Source organism: Equus przewalskii, chromosome 14 (genome assembly GCF_037783145.1).
Source record: "Equus przewalskii isolate Varuska chromosome 14, EquPr2, whole genome shotgun sequence".
Classification (NCBI taxonomy): domain Eukaryota; kingdom Metazoa; phylum Chordata; class Mammalia; order Perissodactyla; family Equidae; genus Equus; species Equus przewalskii.
This window is the reverse complement of record NC_091844.1, coordinates 44,585,027-44,609,352: the sequence shown is the minus strand read 5'-3', so window position 1 is coordinate 44,609,352 and position 24,326 is coordinate 44,585,027. Positions and strand designations below refer to the sequence as shown.

At 45.1% G+C, this 24,326-nt stretch overlaps 1 long non-coding RNA gene across 1 annotated transcript; it reads right to left on the bottom strand.

Annotated features, from left to right (window-relative positions):
• Positions 1 to 20,498: 20,498 nt before the first annotated feature.
• On the bottom strand, positions 20,499 to 20,943 carry LOC139075628 (uncharacterized). The gene is made up of 2 exons (XR_011526234.1): positions 20,819 to 20,943; positions 20,499 to 20,730 (listed from the first exon to the last, which is right to left on the bottom strand). It is a non-coding gene; the product is annotated as an uncharacterized lncRNA (long non-coding RNA).
• Between the last annotated feature and the right edge of the window lie 3,383 nt (positions 20,944 to 24,326).

Sequence of the window (24,326 nt, the reverse complement as noted above, 5' to 3'; positions counted from 1 at the left end):
GATAGGCGACGTGTAGGTCCATGCCCTGGATCTGAACCCGCGAACCCTGGGCCACCGAAGCAGAGCACGTGAACTTAACCACTGCATCACCAGGCTGGCCCAAGAATTTGCAGTTTTAACAAGCCCCCAGGTGATGCTGATGCTGCTGGTTCAGGGACCACTCTTTGGGAACCACTGCTATAATCATTCAGCAGCTGATAACCGTTTTGAGTAGGGAAGTAAAGTGGTCAGAGCTGTGTGTTTACTGTCTTTAACTGACCAATTTGAAGAGCTGATAATTCTGTGAGATAGGTAAGGAAAGGAATTTGTAAGAGAAGGAATTAGTCCAGGCAGTACGTATATGTTCAGTGGTGAGATCTGATCAGAGCATCTCCCTTTTCACCTAGCTGTCAATGGGGACTAAGGCAGATGAACCACATAACCCATGTTCCTCATAGAAGAAAAATGAAACATGAAAAGTTTTTTAGGGGCCGGCCCCGTGGCCGAGTGATTAAGTTTGCGTGCTCCACTGCGGCGGCCCAGGGTTTCGCAGGTTCAGATCCTGGGCGCGGACATGGAACCGCTCATCAGGCCACGTTGAGGCAGCATCCCACATGCCACAACTAGAAGAACCCACAACCAAAAATATACAACTATCTACTTGGGGGATTTGGGGAGAAAAAGCAAAAAAAAAGTTTTTTAAATTACCAGATAAAGCATGCCATTTATATAGCTCTAGAATGATGTTTTTAACAAAAAGTGCATTTTCTTAGTGTCAGTTTTTCTGAAGACATTTATCCTGTTAGTCATCAATGACCTCGTTGGCTAGCAGAAGGAATGTTCATAGCTTTTCCTCCACCTAGGTGTGAAGAGGGAATGAAGGATTATGAGATTTATTTTGAAATATCTTGAATTTCATTTCCATCACAGAAATGGCAACTAGAAAAACACAGGAAAGACCCAAAGATCTGCCTTGTCTAGGAAATTCTGACATGACCTACCCTCAAATAGGAAAGTCAGCATGCTCTTCTCAGCTGATCATTAATAAAGATGCTACCTTGATCAAGGTGGGCGTGTGCTTTAGGACAGGACAGAAGGAGGAAAGAAGGAGGGAGTTTTTTGTTTTTTGTTTTTCAACCCATAGTAGGGATGGGAGTAAATTAGTCTTAAATCTTATTCTATTGGCCTGGTTGATATAGGAAAGAGCTATCACCATCCATACTGAAGTATTACTGATGATTAGAGCTTAATGCATGGCTTTAATTTATGTTTTCTTGAGGGGCTCCTAGAGCCAGGTGCCTCAATCCAGTCCAGCTGGAGAATGTCGTATTCTGAGGCTCCACTGCAGAAGAGGTGCCACATGACCTGGCAATTGGAGGACCTGGCTTCTTTCCTTGGTTCTGCAACTCTGAATTTGGGCAAGATCTTATCATCTCTGGGCCTCAGCTGATTCTTCATGTGGAAGAGAAGGGAAGTTGTAGCTGGTTGTGTGTATGATCCCTGCCACACTGGTCTTCAGTGATCTGGCGCCACCTGCGCTGAAGCCAGCTTTATGGAATGAGAGTGTCCTGAGCAGTGGTCATAGCAGCATCCCCCCGAACGGCTGGTTTTACCTGAATCCTCCTAAGTTTAATTCCATGGTGCCATTGGCATTTACCTCTGTGCTGGCCAGAGAAGCCCAACGTGGAGAAGTTTTAGTATACACAAGAAAATGATCTGAGAAATGATCTCTTTGAACTAATGATCTGGTTAGAGTACCTAGAATGAATGAAGAAGGTTCAGTCCTCATCTCCTTGTCAGCATTATTGACAGCATTTATACCACAAAGAAACACCAACACCATCGATCGATCACTTTAAGGAATTTCCAAGGAGGCCACAATGCTACTCTTCCCATTCAGATCACCAGGGTTGGCCAATCTCATATTCTGCTCACACTCAACGCTTTCTCTCCTTACCCATCACCCCAACTCTGTTTGCTCCCCTGTATTATGTGTGCATGTGTCAGTTTCCCTAACCACTCCCCTCACATTGTTATTCTCTTTGAAAGCAAGGGCCATAGTTTGTTCTTCTTTACCGAATCTTTGTTTTCTGTATCCATTAAACCTGGGGAAACAATTAGCGGCTCAACTGTAATGTCTTTGATTCCTTATTCTCCACCCAGAGTTGTTCCTGGAAGTCTAAGCTCCCCACTGAATCACCCCCCCATTCTCAAACATGCCCCCAACTCTACTGCCCAAGAAGATGATGGTCCTCATCTATAACTCCTCACTGCTACCGCTGGTGGAAGAGGAGTCCACAGAGCTCACTGCTGCCAGTAGCAGGAGACCAGGGCCCTGCTCTGCTTGGCCTATTTCTTCTCACTACTTGTCCTCTCACAGTTTTTGCTTCTGTCTCTCATCACAGAAGGGGAAGCTTCTTTCTTCACCATTGATAAGAGTTTCTATGAGACTCCTCCCACCTCGAAGGAAATCCAATATTCTCCATTTACAGCTCTGTCTGAAGGTGAGGAGGCATTCCCAGGGCTAGACCAGAGGGTGTTGAATAATACCTTCCAATGTCTTACTCCCACCAACCATGAGCTAATGTCTAAGGTCAGGATGGATAGGAATGTAAATTTTCTCCTACCCCATGTTAAGTTCCTTCTCCAGGAAGGAACTTCCTGGGGAGGGAACTTCCTGATCCTAGGGTATTAGGATCACCCACTGCCTTCCCTCCTAATAAATAATCATGAATATAAATGAAATTTTCATCATACTAGGGTTCAACTTAAGTCCCAAAATGCTTTTATCTTTTTTATCTGAAAGTCTTAGGAGATTCTCCGGGAAAGATAAGAGCCAACAGTCTGTTTTGAGTTCCTGGGAGGGCGAATCTTCAATACATTACTTCTCTGTGGTGCCTACCACAGCACTTTGACCATAGAAGGTAGATGTTTGACAAGCAAATAATTGTATCAGATAATTCACTCTTATCTTGCAAAATGCAAAGCCAAGCCCAGAAGTGAAGGTAGTTAGTATGTAGGAAGAAGTGAGTGGAAGGAAAGGTGAATAGCTCCTGCCTAGGCAGTGCATGTTCAGACAGGCAACAGGCGTGTAGGGGAAACGGAGGCTGGAGGCCTGAGAACTGGGAAGGTGGGAAAGGGCATGTGAAGAAAATGGAACTATTGGGTGTGGAAGAGGGAAACAATGACACTGCAAAATGGATTAGAAGAAATTAAGGTGGGAAGATGCCAAATATCTATTTTGCCCAGGCTGCAGCTATTTCAACAGAGAAGACCAGGATAGAGAAGTGTCAATATAAACAAGTAAGAAAATGATGTGGGATTTCTGCACAAATCACTCTGTCCTCTAAAATGCAGTAGGTAAAAGGCTGAGTCACTCACACATCTGAGACTCCACTGTCGGGGTCCTAGTCTTAGCTCTGGTCTCTGTCCATCTCTCTGTCCTCTCTGAATCCCACTAGACTTATGAGTACTTAATACACTTCACCTATGGATTTGGGGCTGCCTCTCTGCTTAGAGTATAAACTTGTTCTTGGCAAGTGTGGAGTCTCACAATGGGTCTCCAGCCATCACAGCACCTAGAAGAGAGCTGTGCGCTAGCCACTTACTCAACAGACTGCAATCGCAGACCGAAAACTGGAAAGATGGTGTGACCTTCCAATCAGACTTGAGGGGAGAGCACAAACTGTGCCACCCTAAAAACCTTTCTTTCAGCCCAAACAGCTAGTCTAAAGGATATCCCTGTCCACTAATATTCTTGCAGGGCTGTTCTGACGTAAGAGTCAATGAAGGGCCCTTTCGAACTTAACCCAGCAACTGTTCCCTGAGTGTCCGCTATGTGTCAGGCACTTTGCAGGGTGCTGGGGGTACAGGCAGAAGAGACACGGTCCCCAGTTTCTTGGAGCTCACAGTCTAGTGGGGAAGATGGGCATTAAAGGAGAAATTATGTGTGTGATGAGGGTTACCAAAGGATCCTCAGAGGTTCTTAGAAGCTGGGTGGTCAGTTCTTTGCTATGGTATGGTGTTGGCATCCCCCACCCATCCAAGGGGTAGGACGTAAGGCAAAAGGTCACACTTCCCTCTGGAGACTGGAGGGGGAAGCTTAGCTTGCTCCACTAACCATCAGCTACTGGGTAAAGTAGAAACAGAGTAGCAGCTTCCGTCAAAGGCAGGCCTCATGCCATAAAGCACACTAGCCTTATCATACAAACAGTGAATCTATAACCTGTAAGGTCTTTACACAGGCTGAGATGCATTTTCCCAAGTGGCATCTCTGCTCGATGTCAATGCCAGCAATGCCTTGGAGAACTAGAGGCTCTGTCTTCCACCACTACCTACAGCAAAGCTGTGAATTCTGGAATAAATGAAGAGGACCTCTGAGCAACAGGCTGCTCTCACAAAACCCATATGCTTAACTTCTCCAGGAAAAAAGAGCCAGTTCCAGGTTCTTACTCCTACTGTGTGAGAAATATGGCTGTGGATTAGAAGCAACAGAGCATGTGGCAGCAGGGAGAAATGAAAGCGGAGAGTGCTAAGGGTCCAGGGAAATAAAAGCACAGTATAGCTCTTTGGGGGAGAAAGGGCCACTTCCATGTATCTCAACTGCCTCGAGAGAGTATCACTGAGTTATAGCAATATACAATCCTCAAATCGATTGCCCCAAGTCATTAAAATAAAAATATTACATTAAATATGCAATATTTAAGAAACCAAGGCTATACTACAAAAGTTTTAAGTCTTTAAATTTTTTCATTCAAGGAGTAAACTGTAGATACTGGAAAAAAGTGCTATTTGAAATACATCATTCCCTGAGAAGACTAGAAAGTTGGAAAAATAGAATATTACTGTATGTAAGAACTGGGTCCAAATTTCTGCCTTATTGTGCATCCTTGCCTAAACAACAAAGTACCAAGGTGGTGATTACCACAAATAGGAAAAAGAAAAAAAGTCTTACTTGTACAGTATTGATGGTGATTACATAATACAGAAATTTCACAAGTATTCTGGATGTTGTATATAAAAACTCCTCTGAAGAGATAATGATAGGCTCTGGGGAATTCTGGTCCTGGCAATGCATCAATAAAACCAGCAGCTACTCTCCAGGTATCAAAGGCCATGATCCCCCACAAAGGGGTTGCTGATAGCCCAGCCTCTGAAAGAGCTACCAAAATCAATACTGACCACCAGACAAGGACATTTAGCGCACATCAAGCATGAGAATGATTATGTTAGGGTGCCATTTGCCAGAGCCAAATGCTTGCATTTCCAAATGGCAAACCCTTTTCAGGAGCAGATGTACGACAATGCAGGCCTGGCTGTGCTGAGAGCCATGGAAACTGTTTTGCAAGCTGCTATCATGAAGCAAGTAATAACACTCCTAAAGCCAGCTTCAGTGCATAATTAAGACGAGTTTCAACTCATCAGCCACCACACCCAGTGTCTGAAAGCATTGCAGAAAGGGTAAGTATGCAATAAGCATGTGATAAAATGAACTAAGGCAAGGTTAACAGCTTCCAGGTAAGCTATAGTGCCAGAAAACTGGGCCTTCTGGAAGCAGCGGGACAGATGCCTGATCCCCAGCACCCAGTGAGATCATCTGCGTTTATTTCTCCGAACGAGTGGTCAGCTAGGGATGTAGGGGACTTGCCACATCCCCAAAGTGCAAGAGAGGAGAGGGACCTGGGTGAGCAATGAGTACGCCCCAGACAAATTCTTTCCTTTTCTTAGCCTTGTCATCCTCCACACAGCTGAAATCCAGGAATATGCAGGCCTCCATAAAAAAAAAAAAAAAAAAGGGTAGGCTTGGTCTCAGATAGAATTCAGCCAAAAGCCAAGACAAAGAAGGAAAGGTCTCTGTGTTGTACCCACCACAACCAGCCGACGCACACATCCTGGGGTTGAGTGTTGGCATTGCCAGCGCTGGGCTCAGCACCAAACACTGTGCACTCACCTTTTCTGCTAGGCACTGCCTTTGCTGGGCAGATTTCACTCATTTGCCCTCAGAAAACAGAGAAGAGTGGCCAGGAGCCGGTGGGATGTAGTGGAAAGGGTATGGCTTTGGAGCCGGGTGGACCTGAGTTATAGTCCTGGCTCTACCGCTTATTAGCTGGGTCACCTCTATCCTTTCCACTAACCTCTCTGAGCCTCAGTTTCCACAAGTGTAAAGGGGGACTAATAATACTCATTTCTCATATCTGCTTTAAGAATTCAAAATGATATAATATCAAGCAGAGTGATTGGCACATAGAAGTTGCTCAATAAATAGTAGTTATTACTATTGGTTACTAATAAGTTATCATATGTGGCTCATTACTAATGGGAATGGGAAGCAGAAAGAAAAAGAGATATTGGCACAAACAATGAAATGGGCTTCACTTATAAAGAAAGATTTTTTAGACCACCATGTAGCTCCCCCATAGAAAATGTTCACCAGGCCATAATCCTGCCTCCCTCAAAGGTATTAACAGTGTGTAAATATTCTTCATTCTCGTTAAGGAAGTTTCCCACAGCCTTGTGATCTGCAGCAGGCAAGTATCATCCTGTTTTCTTCGGGTGTGAGAAACCGAGGTCCAAAAATTACCCGATTCGTGTGAGGGAGTCAGAGGGACCACCCAAAAATAAACCCTGGGGCATCACAGTTTCCACTCTTTCTGGACCGGAACTGTTCTAACAAATGGTTTGTATTTGTAGAAATCCCAATTAAAAAATAAAGATTAGTCCTACAATGTAGAGCCCTCTGTTTTTGGCAACCAGGAAGTGAACTTGAGGAAGCCTCGGGCTGGTGTTCCACAGCACATGCTCCAGCACCATCCTGTGTCAGTCTCTCCTCTCTTGGCTGCGTCTGCTTCCCAAAGAAGTGAGCAGGAGCACAAACAGACTGAACCCCCTCAGCACACCTTCCTCCCTAGGCCTTCTGAACTCAACCAGCAGTGGCTCACCCTGCCCCACAGGGGACCGTGGCCACTCCGGGCAGCTGCCTATCCTTCAGATCTTGTACCCCAATCACCAGTTCTTGGGAACACAGCTTCCCACCCAGGAGGCTAATTCAGATTAGGTTCACCGAGCCTGGGCTGAGAGCAGGCAAAGCACCCCTGCTTGTTGGGTGAAAGGAACCAGCTTCATCAGAGGCAAGCCAGATTCCACCTCTTTGCGGGACTCCACTCTGGGTTTAGTTTCCCATTTGGTTAGATTATTCTCCCCCATCTCTTGATCTAATGCCTTCTGCGTGCACACTCCCGGACAAGGGCCTTTTATTCTGAAACTTGGTAACCTCACAAAGTCCCAAGGTGGATAAGGTTGAAATCTTTGGCCAAACGGCTTCCAGGGATCACTGAAGAAGTCCTGTCTCTCCATGACTTTCCTGTTAGGTGGACAGTTCATGCTTCCCCCGGAGGAACTAGAACCTGGAATTCCTTGTTCATGTAGTTGGATCGTGTCCTGATGTTGTGCATTTAGGAGGATAGTACAAGTGGGGCTTTTATAAACAGGCACTTAGTTTTGTGCCTGGCAGAGTGACTTGAACATAGCAGGGACAAAAATATCTGTTGAATGAATGAATGAATGAATGTCCATTTTATCGGCACTCCTAAGCTCTTATGTCTTGCTACTTTTTAATTGTACCTGAAGTGATGATATACCAGTTTTTATAAATGCAAATTCAAATTAATTTCCTTTAGAGAAACCACTAGAATTTATCTATGTTAGAACATATCCATGAGAGAAAATGCAAGGACCAAAATCATCTATCTTGTTAGTAATTTTTCCTCCTAAAATGATGTAGTGCTCGGTCAGCTGTTACGCGATTTCGGGGACTACAGGCATTCCTCTGCATTGAGGGAGAAGAAACCGATGCAACTTCTTGCGACAAGTTCAAAAAGCCAAAGAATCTATCAATTTAGACAGGTCTCCCGGGGCCTGTAAGACTTTGCCACCACGGTCACCAAGACAATAGCAACATAACAAACATCAGGGGCATCAGCCCAGGCTGAGAGGTTGCTATAAAACACATTCCTGCCCGGCCCCTGCTGTCTTTTCTTTCCACTTTTGCTGGCTAGTCCTACTGCAGCACTTCAGAAGCTCCGCATGGCAGAACTGCTCCCTCTCCCTGCACATTCCTCATACCGATCCTCTTTGTAAATGTTTGCTTTAAACATAATCTGCGGCTTTACAAAGATTACATCCTGAGCACACATTTTTAGTCATCCGAATCTCTGTGCTGGGAGAGCTGACACTTGCCTGCACCCTCAGTTCTTGCCTCCAGCTTCATTCCTTAGACTTCCCCCTGGCCTTTCTGTTCTGAAGGGGGCATTTCAGAGTCAGAGACCTACAGAATCCTTGAAGACGAAGATCACTCGTCACCCCTTCTTTGTATCTTCTATGCCTTGAACACAGGAGGCACTTGATAAATATTTTTAGCAAATTGGTCTACTCATTGCTCCCTGTACTCATTAAGCACGTTCCCATCTCTGAGCCCCTGCTGAAGCCTTGCCTCCTGCCAGGAATGCACTCTCTGCTTCTTTCCATTTATGCAAATACTGACTATCCTCAGGACCAAAATCAAGCCCTCTGAGATCTCACAGAACCCACTTTTCTTGGGAATTAACATATTATGTTTTTTTTAATTCTCTTGTTTCTGGGTCCTGTCTTCTCAATTACTCTGAAGTCCTGTATGCTCCATCTGGGCTGAAGCAATTTGCCAGAACCAAAACCAGTAGGCTGGCCAAGGTAAGAAAGGTAGTCCAGTACCAAAGCTTTGCCTCAGGGGTGATGTCAGGGGTCTTTCCAAATCAGACACTGGGATAACAGATGAAAGACGCCCACATGGAGGCGGAATCTATGTGAAGGATTTAGTATTAACGGCAGGAGCAAAGGAACAGAACAGGTGAAGAAGCTCAGGTTAGGATGTGGTCAGTCCAGTGTGACGCCCTTGGACAAGGCTCATTTGCCCTGAAGCTGATATTGAAAGTCCAGATCTTGCCCTTTACACTTGGCTGTTAAAGTCTTACTCTCTGACTCTGGCACTGACACTCCCACATAAGAACTGTTGAATCCGTTATTATAATACATCCATTCCCACCCAGGATCTAGCGCTGTTATACAAATAGCAGGTTTTCCACTAGAAGAAAGGGAAGCAAAGAGGGAAGAAGGGAGACAAACAGATTGTTAGTCCACTCCCCTCTGCTGGTTCAGAAGGCCAAAGTAAGCCCAGCTAAACTTCCATCCTCATACCCACCCACTCACACTCACCCACACACCCAGCTGTTTGGCGGCAATTGCCACATCTTTCACACTTTAGGGATTGCTTTAATCGCTGGTAGATTTTGAGTTCCTTAAGCACAAGGACTGTATCTGTTCTTTTTTGTATTTACCACTGAGGAACAGGCGCTGGTTCCCCATTCTGAGGTGGGCATGGGGGCATCTCACCGCACTGCTCACCAGGGACTCTGAGCAAGACTCTGCTTCCAGTTAAGCAAGGGCAACTGGGGCACCTCTGTAGGTTCAGCAGTTCTGCCTTTGTCTAGTTTCCCACAGTTATCTCTTTCTCCACTCCCACCCAAAACACCCAAAGCCAACCATGCCCAGAGGGGAACAGAGTCCCCTCTGAAAAGCCTTCCCTATTGGGGGGGTGTGGGACAACTGTACCCTCATGAGTCTTCCCACAGCCATCAGCAAAGAGATGGGGCCAAACACTACGTCCAAATTAAGGACCCGTCCAAGTCCTGCCAACTCAGCACTACCAGGTACACCAAGAATGGACCCGGCAGACTTGGATTTAAGATTGATCTGCCTCGTCTCCCTCCTATTTTTCAAGGCAGAGTCACACCAGGGGAAAGGAAAGTTACTGTCATACTGTTCTTACAATGGTTTCTCCCTCTAATCACATGCAAAGTTAGAAAACTAACTATATCAGGGGAATTCTAAGCAGTAAAAACAAAACAGGATTAAAAAACAAAACCCACACCTCTCAGAAACAAAAGAATGGGAATTTCTGCTCTATTTGGTGAAATCACATTTCAGATCAACTGAGTGTAGAAAGAGAAAAAAGCCCAAGTGACAGAAGAGTGACTTAAATCAGTCAAACAAGATCCAAACAGCAAAATGGGGGAGGCACGTGCTTATTTTTATAATCAACGTGAAAGAGAGGCAGGACTACAGGAGAGAGGGGCTGACCCAGTGACAGCCACAGAGAAGCAGCTCTCTGAGGTGCCAGGGCTCACCTTTCCTGTACCAGGCCCTGTGTGTTATCTCTGAGCAATCAAAAGCTTATTTCTTATCAGCCCAAGTGCACTGACTGTCTTGACCCAGCGCTTGATACACACAGAGCCTCCCCCTCTGGACCTGGACTACAACTCTGTGGGTAGGCAGGACAGGGACTCTTGCATCCATTTTACAGATGAGAAAAACAAGTCCCAGGCAGATTTGCTCTAGGTCTTCTAATTCAAAAAATAACATAACCAGAACTTGAATTTGGCTGTTCTAATGCCAAGGTTAGAGCTCCCTGCACTGTCCCATGGGGCCCTGGGCCTCTGCAGGAAGGGAAGGAACTCAGCTGGGTAGTCAGTGAGGTCCCATGACCTTCTTTCGCCCCTTTGAAACAAGAAGTGAGAGCATAGACTCCTGTCCAACCCCCATCTGCCCTATTGTTCCAGTGAACCCCAGGCTCAACAGACTTCCGATGGCTGTACGCTGGCCCTCAAACCAAAGGTATCCATTCAGCCACATTCTTTTATGCCAAAGCTTCATCTGGTAAAACAACTCTACAAAGAGAGATTTCTACTAAGGAGCCCCCACCCAGTGGGTGACAAGTCTTCCTATTTTAGGAAATCTGTCAGTTCTCTATCAGCAGAGCCTGGGCCTCTGGCCAAGAAGTCTCTGGAGAGAGGAAGAGTGAGGCATCAGTGGCAGCCGCAGAGAACTCGTGTCCCCACCATGGAGGCTCGAGGGCTCCAGGGAAAGGGTGGTCTCAGGCCCTCTGAGCTCATGCTAGAGCAAGGCCACTGTGGCCCTGCTCCCCTTCCACCCTGCAGGGCAGAGACACGCTTCCCACAGCCTAGCCCTAAGCCTACTGGGGAAGGGGGTGGAGGGTGTGCTGCCCCTCCCCCCCCCCACCCAGTGTCCAGAGACAGTAGCTGTGTTGCAGTAGTTGTGCGACCCTGAGCAATTTCCTCATCTGTAAAAAAGTGACAGCAACACCTACTTCAGAGAATACTGTGGTGATTGAATGAGAGAATGTATGTGAAGCACCCAACACATAGTGACCACTCAATTAAGAGACATTTGTCCCTTCTGCTCAGCAGCAATTCTGAACTCTCCTGTAGCCTCGGCCCCTCATAGATCTTGTTCTGTATCATCAATTACAACTTTCCTTAAACCCCACCCCCATTTCTTTCTATCCCAGCTGCATATTCCTATCTGTTGCTCCTTTAGTCCTATTTCTGGCCCTCAGTTCTGCTGTATATTTTATTGATCAAGCACTCACATAGCATTTACTACATACCCAGCACTCTTCTAAGACCTTTACAAATCTAAGTTTCTCAAGTGACCGCACAAATTGTACTAGGGGAGGAGTACAAAGGGAAGATTCACACAGCATTTGGGGCAGTGTGGTGGCAGGAGACAGGCCCTGGGTACAAGCCCTTTCTCTTAATTATCACAGCTTCCATCTAATGATCCCAACAGCATCTGGGAGGTGCTAATTTTGAAAAGGAAAATTCGGCTGCCAACCCTTATTTCTATTTCCAAATAGAGTGTATGTCTTCTCACAGGGTGTTTTCGAAGTCTTACTCTGCAGATTTCTGATGTTAGTGTGTCTTTCTTTAAGAACTTTCCTTGGCTCAGTCCCTCCCTCCACACGTTCCAAGATGGAAGCAACTTCAAAAGCCAAAGCCAGACTGCTGTGCCTAGCAAATTGTGAATGTGGACACCCTCTCTTCTCAGATCTTTTCAAACTCAATAGCAAGAAGGATGTTAGTGACAAGCTGGGGGCCCCAGCAGACCTAGTGAAAGCAGCCAAAGGAGAGAGTGTCAGCAGCTTCCAGAGAATGAACCAAGACATTTCGAGTTAAAAATCTCCACACAGGCCCTGGCCCAGTGCAGCATAATGCAGTGTGATTACAGGGAGCAATCTAAAAATCAATATTGAATGGGCAGCCAACACAGCATCTATGAAAACAGACAACAACTGTGTCCTCTCCTCTGAGAATCTGGCAGCCACCACCCCCTGTGGCACAAACAAGCAGCTTTATAAACCAAAATAGTATCCTGGGTCTGAGAAGCAATCAAAGTCAAGTCTCTAGAGCTCAGGGAGAGGTTTTCATAAAGTCCTAAAGCACCTCTGCAAAGAGAAGCTAAAATAAGATAAATCTCCTGAAGGGCTGTCAACCGTGTCATCATCATTTGCGCCTCTATTAACTAATGATAGTGACAAGGAGGAGGAGACTATCGTGTCATCATCATCACTCTCATCATCCAACAATGGTCCACCTGCACCACTGGACACACCTGCTCAGTCTTTGTGCCTGCCTGCAGGTTGATGAGGCATATAAGGAGGCTAGATTTGTTTAAAGATGTTGGTTTAGGAATGACAAGAAAGCAGGGTAAAAGGAGAGAGATGCAGAAGCACAAATTCCCAGCAGAAAAAGCCTACCACCAAGTATTTGAGACTCTGCTCATTCTCCAGGTAGGGTGGCCCAATGCAAGGGCTTTGCTTCCATCTGCTCCCCTCCCAGCACCCGCTCCCTGGGATCCTTGAGTTGGAGCATATTTTGAAAGTACGACACCAAGCTCCCAACACTGTACCACATTTCTTTCCCTTTTCTGTTTCAGCAAGGACACTATTTTGTGCTTATTTATTGATAGTTTTAGACAATTTTCTTCTGGCCAGGGCTGGTTTTATCAGATAATCCAGGCACTTACTGGGTACCCTATCCTAGTAGGAAATGAAGGTTGCAGGAGGGTTGATTTATTAAGAAAGAAACAACAAAATATTACACACCCAGAGGCCAAGGGTCTGGGATATGGGGGCAGTATGTGATCTATCTGGGACCAGCTCAGGAGGGTTCCCCTTCAGAAAAAGCAGTGAATCTTGAGCTGCCCCACCACGTGGGGGCCCCTCTATTCCTATGCTTCCTGCTCTGAGACTAATGTCTTGAGAGGGTGTCCCAGTATTTAATAACCCAAGTCCGGTATTTGTGTCTTTCTTCATGCTGGGGCCTGGCCTCCCAAGCTCCCAGCAAGCAGAGGTTCCACTGAAAGTGAACAATCCCCTCTGATGAATGCAGCCCTGTTGATAGTGCCCTGCATCCACCACACCTGCCTCTCCTTTTCTGCACCTCACACAATGGGAAAGGATTCTTTTCTGCTGAGCCCACAGCTGATGAGCTTCCAGGCGCAACCTGACATGAACTCTCTGGTGGCATCCCTGTGTGGTTGCCATGGCACCCTGCAGGGGCCCTCAGCTCCCTACTCAGACCCAGCCTGAAGCTCCTTAGGCAAAAAGGCAGACCGTCAATGACTAGAGGTAATGAGCAGGGACCTTGAAATCTCATTTCAGCCAGTATGTTCCTCATCAACACCCACAAGCATTCGACTTCCTTTTATGCTGTCAACCCTAGAGGTCAGAGGTTAAAATAAAACCTCTAAAGGGCAGGACTGGTGAGTGGAAAAGAATATACAAAGAACCCTGACAATCCATAAGGCAGGAAATAAGCCCTTGGCACATGGCAGGTGCTCAATAAATATCTGTTAAATGAGTAAATGAATGAATAAAAGCAGCTCAACTGTGGTTTAGGCCTCTTGAGGGACATTTTATGAAAAGACATGGTAGGTACTAATAATTGGTATGTCATTTTTTGCCTTCCAAAATGCTTTCATGCATTAGCACATCTAATCTTTGCAACAAGAAAGGGCCCTAGAGCTGCTGGGAAATCATTTCCATTTTGCTGCTGAGAAAACTAAGACACAGAGAGGTGGCTTAGTCGAGTGACTCAGCACGTTGGTCAAGGTCATGGGAGGGGAACTCCTCTCCCACCTCTTCTAACGGCTCAGCCACAGGACCTCTTCCTCCTTTCCTGGGCAGGAGCTGCTGGATATTTGAGAGGGGGCAGGGGGCTCAGGCATGCACAGAAGCCCTGTCCATGCCTCAGCTCACTCGGGCCTTGAATGATGAAATATTTATTTGGTGATAAGACCTTGCCCTTCAGATCAAATGGCTGCTTTCACCTGGATTACCTTACAATAAAGTAGACCCAATGTCAGTGTCTGCTGCCTGCGGCCTGAGTTGCTAGAGGGTCACTCACTCAAGCTTGCACAGGAGCCATGGAGAACCACTCCCTACTCCACCCGCTCAGGCAGGGAAGCTGAACAAGTGACAGGAGATTCGTACCTCCTGGAAACACAGAGCATAGCCCTAGAGCCCCTCACCCCCAGCCAGACCCCCTCCTCAGGACCATCTGGCTGCTGGCCTTTCTGCATCCCTTCCTCAATGATGGCACCAGGGAACCGGACTGCTCTTCTTTCCACAGAATGCTGTCACACCCACAGGATCCCATAGGATTCTCTCCCCACGGGGCCGTCTGTTAAGCAGAAGACAACCTTCCTATTATTGGGAAACTCAGGATAAAAAGCACAAACGTGGGGAAACTACAAAGGCAGATGGGTTTCAGCACACTTCCCCTCTTCTCAGCTCATCAGCCTGAACATGCCATCAGGCGTGAGCGTGCGCTATGCCCACCAGCCTGTGGTATTCTGAAGACCCCCTGGCTCAGTCTGCTTTACAGCGATGTCAAGAATTAAATGAGATAACATAAGAAGCCATGTGAAATGTTTAAAATACATGTGGTATATGGTAATCAGGTTAGTTGTCAGTGTACCGGTTATTCTCCACTTGACTCACCTCCATGTGTTCTCAGCCCGAGGAGGCTGACCGCTGAGGAAGGCACCACCCTGGGCACCCCTGCTGGCTGTCTTCTGGTTTAGCCAAAGGGAAGTACCCAGAAGGAAAACTGGGTGGGGATTTCTTCTCCTCACCCTGCCTGCTTTGGTGCCCCATCTCTAGAGGCTTCCTCCCCAGCTCCAGTGTTCACTGGTTCAGGCACCAAGATTTCCTTCTTCCTTTTGTCCTTTAGCCCTAGGGAGGTAATGGCTGTCACTGATGCAAGTCTCTTGGTACCTCAGCATTCCGTATTTGTTCCCTTAACCCTGCCCGCATCTCTGTTAATCCCTTTATTAAAGCCTTTTTATTCGAATCACCTGGGATAAATTCTGTTTTCCTGTCAGGCCCCTGACTGACAAACTCAGATGTGCACATCTGTGTCTAACCAGCTGAAACGGTCAGCCTTGTCCTCATTCATCACTGGGAGCAGAGACACTAGTGTCCAATACTGGTTTTGTCTTCAGTGCAGAGCTTCCAAATTTCAAGCAAGGCGATCTTGCCCCTCCTTCCTCCCTTCTTTCTAGAGGCAGTGGCCTAGCTGCACATTCTTACAAAGCAGCTCAGCGTGGGCTGCCAGCAATCTGACATCAGGATGGAAGAATACAGAGGCCTCAGAGGTTCTACATTTTCTGGAATCTAATGATTCTGCTGATCCTTTGGTTTGGCAATAGCTACTTCAATTTCAAGATGCTTAAATCACTTCTTTGTTCTTTCTGCTGTGTAACTAGGGCACCATAAAGAGTTTAGTGGAATTGCTGTTTGGGGTAGGCATTTTTTGGGTGGAGGGGGTGTTATGTGGTTTTTTTCCCTTGCTCTGGAGAAGTCAAATCAAGTACCTGCAAGAAGGTCAAGTTTGTTCAGGACTTTCTCCTGCAAGAGGCGCACAGCTGACCCTTTCTTCAAGAGGTGCTCCTTTTGTCCCTCAGTCTCTAACACTTCTTCCTCCTCTCACTTCAGGGTGAATGTCTAGTTTGGGAGCTCCGAGACCTCTCCTCCTCTTTTATATTTACCTCCCTCCAAATTCCAGGTGGCTGCAAGCTTCATTGCCAAGTGCCATTCATTACACATTTATTTATTGAAGGCCTGCCATGTGCCAGGGGAGACGCTGGGCACAGGGAAACATGTAACCACACACCGTCCCTGCCCTCCAGGACCTCCCAGTCTAGCAAGAAGGGAAGACAACAAAAAGCTCAGGGAGTTAACAGGAGCACCTGGGGCGGGGGGGACCCCCGGGCTCTGCCTCCTGACCATGAGCCTTCTACCGCAGGGATCATGTTCACAGCCAGCCGACTCTCCACACCTCAGAGGAACTGCGTGTGCTTCATCAATAAGTAACCACACCCGAGTTACTATGCAAATAAGCTCAGCTCTGCTCTCTGAACAGCCAGTTCACTTTTCCACTAGCCTTTTCTCTCGAGCTTCCACCATCTTTGCTATATTTACTCTATGCAACTCATTTATCAAGGTCTGTCTTACTGAATGAGACAACCAGGCTGGAAAAGAATGGACAGTTTGAGAGAGGTCTACCTGGTCTCCCTGAGCCCGAGTTCCTTTCAAGGGCCAACCTTACCCTGGCCCAGTCTCATGCAAAAAGCAAACAAAAGACAACTGCTACAGAAAACACCAACAGTGACAGCTAAATCCATTTGGATTAAGAAAAGCAGGAGCGAAGCCAGGAGAGTGAAACCAGCGGGAAACCTCTCTCGCTGCAGTCGACTCCCGGGAGCATTTTAAATGCAGCTCAGAACAAGTCCTGATTCACCTTCACTCACCTCACAGGAGAGCCTCACAGAGGCCAAGTGCAGCAGCAAGATGGCCTGCTAAGACCTCTGGTTTCATCTCAGACTGGTTCCCAAAATGTTCTGGAGATTCTAAACCTTCACTCCCCTAAACACTTCAGACTATGCATAATACCTCATATTGCATTTATTTGGGAAAGGAAGCTCAAATATTCTATGTGGGTGAGATAGGAAGCGAACCTAAATAGGGAATCTGGCATCCCTTTTTGTTCCCATTTCCTTTTGTGAAAATCCATCAAATCAAAAAGTCATTGAGGGGCGGGCCCAGTGGCCTAGTGGTTAAGTTCTCATGCTCCTCTTCAGCAGCCTGGGGTTCACGGGTTTGGATCCTGGGCCTGGACCTACACACAGCTCATCAAGCCATGCTGTGGCAGCATCCCACATACAAAATGGAGGAAGATTGGCACAGGTGTTAGCTCAGGGCAAATCTTCCTCACCGAAAAAAAAAGGTTATTGAATGTTGGAGTTAGAAGAGATGTTGGAGATCGCTCAGTCCAACAGCCTCTCCTCCTTTAGAGAGCTAATCGAGAAAACAGGCTGTGACCAAAGTTCCACAAGTTATTGGCTGAACTAACCCAGGCTCCATTCCAGCATTCTGTCTGCTGCACTGCTGCCCTGGGCATTCATGCACAAGGTATTGGCAGAGGGCAGAGAGGGGAATATGTGGCCACTAAGGAAATAATGGAAAAACTCCAAAGAGGAAGGAATCAGCTGACACTTAGCTTGCTGCCTAGGCTGGCTGTCACGAGGCTCAAATTGGAAGCAGGTGAATCTGCCTGATGAGAGTTGATGGAGGGAAGTGAGGAAGGGGGAGAAGGAGGGAGGGAGAGAGGAAAGAATACATTTCAGAACAAACAGAATCTGTGACTCTGCATTTACTCTGTGTACTAGGGTGGCAAGAGTTGGGTGGGAATGAGGGTACAGGAAATATGTCCTTAGAGGAGGGAAATGCTTCTTGTATAAATAAGTAAAGGGTAAGGGCAAGTCTCAGACGCAAGTAGAAGATAGGGAAGGCTGCTCATGGTGAACCCAATGATGTGCCCCCCGGTCTCCTTTCCTGCATGAAGGTTTATTCCCCTACATGATAGAAATGCTACTGGAAGACCCTCAGCTGTCAGCCCTCTTTGGGGAGTGTCCAGGCTAAGGAAGCTGCCCCACCCAAGGTCATGCCTTCTTGGGGTGGCAGCCCCCATCCAGTGACTCATTCACAGGAGTATAAAGGCCCAGCCCTCTTGCCCCAACTGGGGACACCTCAGAGGGGCCATCCGAGCTTCAGAGTTTTCCATGTGGTCAGCTGAGCGCTCTGTAGGGATTGTTTCAGAGCTTAACTTCTCTGTCTGCCCAATCCTGCTTTCTTCCCCTCCCCTCCAGAGTGTTGATACCAAGAGCCCTCCCTAATGAACTGTGTGCAGACAAATCTCCATTTCAGAGCTGGCTTTTGGGCAAACCCAAATCGGAGCACTGCTTATCTAAGTAAATACACAGAGCCCCACTGAAGGCAGGGAGAAAATCTTTATCCATTGAGTCTGGTCAAGTAACTCACACCTGTGAAAGAACAGTGCCCAAGTCCTGATTTAGAGAATGAAGTTAAGGCTCTGCCTAGGTGACAGCTTGTCACCTCACTGCCAACCACAACATGTTTATTGAGCTTTCCAAATTCCAGAGCAGTAAGACTGAAAGGCCATTCCTTCCCTTTCAGGACCTGAGCTAGCCAGTCAGAAACAGTTCAGGCAATTCTAAAAGACTTTTAGAGAGGATTCTAAAATGACCCTCGGTGCTGATACCTCTTGTAAAATTGATAACCCTTAACTATCAGAAATGTTCCCCTGCAATAATTTAAATTCCTCACACCCTGTATTAATGTCTTTTTGTTATCTTAGGCAGAGGTAGAAAAGCTTATAAGCTTCTTCTTAATGACTCTTTATGATTCATCTTCAATCTTTTCTTCAAGGTAAATGATCCCATTTCTACCAGTTTTCAGAGAAAGGTCATGCTTTCAATCCTATCATCATTGCTGTGGCTTTCTGTAAAGGCCACGAAAGTTCCTCTTTCAAATCTTGGTTTGGGTATTGGTCAATTTAATGGCTATACCAATTTCTCATCTATGACAGTCAATTTTATCAACTTGTGTAGCAAATGGTACTCCAGTACAATAACAAGTCACCAACCGCAAGCCAGCAGGGGCACTTTTCTTGGTTTCCACTCTTCAAAGCAGGCATTCTCATCCTAACAGAGCTAACTGAAGAAGGAGGAAGGGCTCAAGAGGTGGGAGGAAGAAAGTTTAAACCTGAGGCTGCATGGTTCCTAGGAACAGAGAAGCCACCGTGCCTCCCGAGAGCTGAGCGGGAGGGGAGGATTCTGCAGAACTTGGCCAGAGGCAGGGAGTTCATGTTGGAGCTTATGTGCTTCTGCTTAGGAGAGAAATCTGAGCGCAGTAGTTACATCTTTCTTGCCAAGAATCCTTCAGATATTTCGATTTCTGAGTTATGCATCAAAAGTGAAATAAGCCCTATTTTATTTATTTCCCTGCGCCTACCTCAGGATACTTTCTGCATTTGCATGGTAAATAACGATTTATGTAGGAGAAAGAAAGAAATGAGGTATGTTCACTTATTTTGCTATCTTTGATCCTGTTTGCAGAAGAAGCTCCCTGTAATTATTACGTTTAACTGTGGATTGGGAGAGTTTTTATACTCATTAGGAACACTTACACCAGTGGTTTCCAACCATTTGGCAAGGCCTGGAGACATTCCTGCTAGTCATGTCTAGTTGGGGTGGGGAGTGGGGAGCACTACTGGCATCTAGTGGATAGAGGCCAGAGAGCTGCTAAACATTCCGCAGTGCACAGCACAGCCTCACACAACAAAGAATGATCTGGTACAAAATGTTGACAATGCTGAGATTGAGAAACCCTGACTTGCAAATAATTTTGTGTCCTTCTAAATGTATTCACCTCTTCAGGAAGCTTCAGGCATTGTTTCTCCTCCCTTCAACACTCAACTGGCCTGGAGAAATTATAAGCTGTTTGACCAACAAGCTCTCTGTCTTGTTTATGATGGAGGCAGAGCTGAGGAACAAAGACCACAAGTGGAACCCCAATTGTGAGGTGAAAGCAAGCTTGACTTTGACTCACGGGCTCCCTTCAAAAGCTGTGTGTTATGTAGCAATCTGTGAGCAGGCAGGCCGAGCCATAAAATAACAAGGAATTCTCAGAATTACTTCCTAGGCCAAGGTTGTGTTCAGAGGCACAAAGAGAAGCCTCTTGCTTTCAACTCTGTAATAATCTCATCTCCCCACTTTGAATCAAGAATTGAACACTGTGTAAGCAGAATAACCAGGTACCCACTTCAGTTGGTTTTGAAGCCATCTCAATAATTCTGAGAAAACAGACTCCCCCAAATCTGGCAGTGAACTGATTAGCCTTGGATGTTTTTGTGCATACATTTCTTATCTTTCTGAAGAATAGATTGGGCATGCCAAAATTTTTTGAAGCTAACATTATGGTATAAGAATAACTTTGCAGCCAGCTTGTGCTTCCACCTGGAGTAGCACAGACAGAAAAGTCAGCCAAGCCCCGAGGGCCTGGTCAAGCATATAATAGTGTGGGATTGCTGCATAGCGGGCAGGATCCTTCTACAATACGGCCTTTGAAATGTCTTGAAAAGAAATCTTATGTCTAGAAAACAAAGCCCTCATGCCCAGGCCCCAACTCACCCAACTCACCCTACCCTCATCCCTACTTCAACTGAAAAGCTCAAAAAAAGAAAAAGTGCTGGGATTTTAAAACATTTTAGTGTTGAATAACTTTTTTCTTTAAAATGCCATCTTCCTAAGAATACAAATCCCCCAAGAGTGGTTCTCAAGGAGGATTCTGGGAAGATGGAGGAGAAGGAAGCACCAGGAATCCATCTTGCCACCTAGACAACAATTGTACTGGTAGAATCCGTCTGACATAACCATCTCGGGACTCCGGAGTCTACAGAAGGCTTGCAACTTCCAGGGGAAGGCTTGGACAGGAAACTGCAGTTAATACCAGTGAATTTCAGCTCTGAGTGCAGCAGCAGCCACCCATCCCCCACCCTCAGTTCCATGGCAGGCAGCTGTGCACCTCTTCCTGGAGCAGCTTGCAGGAGCCAAGGTGGGCAAAGAGGACCCTATCTTCCAAATATAGGGCATCTGTGCTCTGCTCAGATTGCTCCTTCTGATCTCAGAGATTCCAACAAAGATGCAGTTGGCAGTTGGCCATTGTCGCACCTCCCTGCATTGTTACAAGGCCTTCCGCCTTCCAGCTGAAGCGACTTCCAGGGGATTTAAAGGGCCAGTACTCTCTTTTTTCTTCCCTTCATTTTTCTCTTTTTCTCATTTTGGAAGCCCGACATAAAATAGTAGGACATTCAAAAGCAACTCCATATATAGGGGAAATTAGAAAGTCATTGTGTATATCCAGGGAAAGGCACAGGCTCAGAAAAGACCTTGAGAAGACCGTATGTTTATACCTCAGGCAGACCCCTGGCACAGAGACAGCCTACAACAATCAAAAAAGGAGAAAAACAATAGAGAAAACAAAAACAGCAAACCCTGGGGAAGGGAAAGAATCTGATTTCCAGAGTAACCACATTATTAGATTCAAATATCCAATTTTCAACAAAAAATCACAGGCATATAAAGAACTAGGAAACTACGGACCATTCAAAGGAAAAAAACCAAATCAACAGAAACTGTTCCTGAAAAAGAACTTATAGCAGATCTACTAGACAAAGACTTTAAAACAACCATCTTAAAGATGTTCAAAGACCTAAAAGAAAATGTAGAGAAAGACAAGAAAATGATGTCTGAACAAAATGGAAATAACAATAAAGAGATAGAAAACCTTAAAAGAAAGCAAAAAGAAATTCTGGAGCTGAAAAGTACAATAACTGAAATGAAAAACTTGCTAGAGGGATTCAAAGGCAGATTTTAGCAGCAGAAGAAAGAATCAGCAAACTTGAAGATTGGACCATGGAAATTAACATGTCTGAGGAAAAGAAAGAAAAAAATTGAAGAAAAGTGAACAGAGTCTAAGGGGCCTGTGGGATACCACTAAGTAGACCAATATATACATTGTGGGAGTCTCAGAAAAAGAGAGAAAGAATGGAGCAGAGAGAATATTTGAAATAGTAACTGAAAACTTCCCAAATTTGATGACAGACATGAAATAAACATCCAGGAAGCTCAATGAACTCCAAGAAAGATGAACTTAAAGAGACCCACACCAAAGTTAAACTTTCAAAAGACAAAGAGAATCTTGAAAGCAGCAAGAGAAAAGCCACTCATTATATACAAGGGATCTTTAATGAGATTATCAGCAGATTTCTCAACAGAAACTTTGGAAGACAGAAGGCAGTACTATTCAAACTGAAAAAAGAAAAAAAACCTGTCAACCAAGAATCCTAAATCTGGCAAAACTGTCCTTGAAGAATGTGGCATCCAGGTGGCATAGTGGTTAAGTTTGCGTACTCCACTTCAGCAGCCCTGGGTTCGCGGGTTCTGATCCCAGGCGTGGACCTACACACCACTCGTCAAGCCAGGCTGTGGCATCATCCTACAAACAAAATAGAGGGAGACTGGCACAGATGTTAGGTCAGGGACAATCTTCCTCAAGCAAAAAATAAAAAACAAAAAAGAGTGAGGGAGAAATTAAGACATTCCAAGATAAACAAAAGTTGAGGAATTTGTTAGCACTAGACCCCCCCGAAAGAAATGCTCGAGGGAGGGTGAAATGAAAGGACACTAGACAGTAACTTGAAGCCATATGAAGAAACACATAGGAAATTATAAAAGATAATACTATTGTAACAATGGTTTGTAACTCCACTTTCATGATTTAAGGGGTTAATACATTTTCTTAAATTATTAGCTTAAAATCTAGTATTATTGTAACTTTCATTTGTAATTCTAAATTTTGTTTTCTATGTAATTTGAGACTAATGCATTTTTTTCCAACATTAAATTAAATTAATTAATTAACTTATTTGCTGAGGAAGATTTGCCCTGAGCTAACATCTGCTGCCAATCTTCCTCTTTTTGTATATGGGCCACCATCACAGCATGGCCACTGACAGACAAGTGGTGTATATCCACACCCAGGAACTGAACCTGGGCCACTGAAGTGGAATACACTGAACTTAACCACTAGGCCACTGGGGCTGGCCCAGGATAATGCATTTAAAAGAATTATTAGTTTATGGTTTGGGGCACACAGTGTTTAAAGATGTAATTTTGTGACATCAACAACCAAAAGGGATAGGAACAGAGCTGTTAAAGGAGCAGAGTTTTAAAATTTTGTCTTAGTAAAATACACACAACAAAATTTACCATCTTAACCACTTTAAGTGTCCAGTTCAATGGTATTAAATACATTCATAATATGCAACCATTACCGCCATCCGTCTCCGTAACTCTTTCATCAGGTAAAACTGGAACTCTGTATCCACTAAACAATAACTCTCCATTCTCCCCTCCCCCCAGCCCCTAGCAACCACCATTACACTTTCTGTCTTTATGATTTTGACTAGTCTAAATACCTCATATAAATGGAATCATACAGTATTTGTCTTTTTGTGACTGGCTTATTTCATTTAGCATAATGTTCTCAAGGTTCACCCATATTGTAGCATATGTCAGAATTTCCTTCCTTTTTTAAGGCTGAATAATATTCTACTGTGGATATATATACACCACATCTTGCTTATATATTCATTGGTCAATGGACACCTGGGGTGCTTCCACATTTTAGCTATTGTGAATAATACTGCTATGATCATGGGTGTACAAATACCTCTTCAAGACTGTGCTTTCAACATTTTTGTGTATATACTCAAAAGTGGAATTGGTGGATCGTATGGTAATTCTATTTTTAATTTTTATGCCAAGTAAAATAAGCCAGTCACAAAAAGACAAATACTGTATGATTTCATTTATATGAGGTACTTAGTCAAAATCATACAGACAGAAGGTAGAATGGTGGTTGCCAGGGGCTGGGGGGAGGGGAGAATGTTATTGTTTAATGCAGATAGAGTTTCAGTTTTACAAGATGAAAAGAGTTATGGGAATGGATGGGATAACGGTAGCACATTATGAATGTGTTTAATACTACTGAACTGGACACTTAAAAATGGTTTTAAGATAGTAAATTTTGTTATGTGTATTTCACCACAGTAAAAAAAATGGTCCTCATATTACCCAAGCTTGCCAACAGAGTGCTATATTTTAAAATATAACTAGAAACAATAGGACCAGCCTCACTTCTCCGTTAAAAACAATTCAGTTTGCTGAAGCAGAGGTGAGGTCTTGCTGGCATCTCTACTGCCATCTACTGAGTTAAATTTGTACTATATGCTAGTAAATCTTAACCAAAGAAAGGTCTTTGTACTGCATATGCTTCAGTTTCAACTCTAATCACTGGAGTCTCTCTGCCAATGTTTTTCCCACCCTCCTTATTGATCCCAGTATCAGCACAAACCTGTTTCTGCACATCATGTTCAAGAACCGATCAATAAAAGCATTCACCCAGAGGACCTGGGCAAAAATAGCGAGCCGACTTTAAATGCAGACTGTTTGCTCTTTGGATTGGTCAA